This window comes from Papaver somniferum, chromosome 2 (assembly GCF_003573695.1).
Source record: "Papaver somniferum cultivar HN1 chromosome 2, ASM357369v1, whole genome shotgun sequence".
In the NCBI taxonomy this organism is placed as follows: Eukaryota; Viridiplantae; Streptophyta; class Magnoliopsida; order Ranunculales; family Papaveraceae; genus Papaver; species Papaver somniferum.
This window is the reverse complement of record NC_039359.1, coordinates 209,264,468-209,265,834: the sequence shown is the minus strand read 5'-3', so window position 1 is coordinate 209,265,834 and position 1,367 is coordinate 209,264,468.

Sequence of the window (1,367 nt, the reverse complement as noted above, 5' to 3'; positions counted from 1 at the left end):
CCTCACCCACCACCATAGTAGAAGACTGCTTCGGCCTAATCTTTGTCTTCTTCAATACTTGAAACCGACACCACAAAGGAATTATTCTTCCCGTCCGATGGAAGTTATAAAAACGAAACACAACTACAATCTGCGTACCTGAGCAGCTGAGATATTCTTCGATGGGAGTATAGCACCGGAACCATCCTCCTCGTCTCCCTCTACGACATCCAGGGCATAAGGAAAATTCATGCCCGCAAAGTTCAGACGCCAGGGGCAGAAATCTCCATAGCGAGCGGGAGGAGATTCGCGCGGCTTACTATTCTCGGTTGGCCGCCATCCGCGGGAACCGGGAATCCAACCGTAAGCCCACGGACCTACTATTTCAATGACAGTGGCGTGCCACTCGTAGTCATGATCACGTTTGATCCTTTCTCGCGCGGGGAAGAGTTTCCGACGATTGGACGCCTCCGTGCCAGGAACATACTTCAGCTTGGCATCGCTGACCTCATTTAACAGACGAATCTCGCCTCGAGGAGCAGGAAGATTCCGAAGGCTGACACTCCACGGCTTGCGATTCCTGCTATTGACGTAATCACCGAAGGAGTTATTAAAATTCTCAGGAGTGTACCATTCCTTCTCCAAGGGATTGGGGACGTAGCAGGTCATCGACGTTTCCCCCTTACTCCGCAGATAGCATTCCTTCAGGGCGCGGAGATAATTCCCCGATAATTGGGATACGGAACGGCTATGAGTATTTGTGGAAGAACCCTCACGACTAGCGAGCACGTCGTAGTAGAAGGAATCACCCGATTTGTACAACGGCAGCATCAGACCAGCCTCGAAGGCCCCAAACGTCGTTAACAAGTGAAATTCATCGAATTCGTACTTAGAGATCAGCTCATACGAGATGTCATCCTCGGGGGCATAAAACCGAACCCCGAAGGCTTGGAGATCATGCTTCTCCTTGAATATTTCAAGATCGATATGCTTGAAGGTTACTTTTCTCCTGCTAACAGAAACACTGCGTATCAAGGGAGCAGCCTCTTCCTCCTCGGCGGGGCCGGATGAGCTAACAAACGCTTCAGACGCTTTTCTCTTCACGGGGGGATTCTTTGAAGATCCAGCCGCAGGAGCTACGCCCTTTGTATTCTTCCCCTTCAAAGTTGGAGAAGACCGTGGATGATGCTCGGGCACTAACGAACGTAAAGGAGGAACGTCAAAAGCAACAGCGCGGGGAGGAGCCTGCGTACTCCGAGTCTCTTCACGAGGACGCACCATTGAGTGATTAAAGACTCTCCGTGAGCCAGACGGAATTATCGGAGGAATCTCTTCCCGAGAAGACGAGGCTCTCGCTCCGGAAGACACTCGACTCCGACGAACATCAT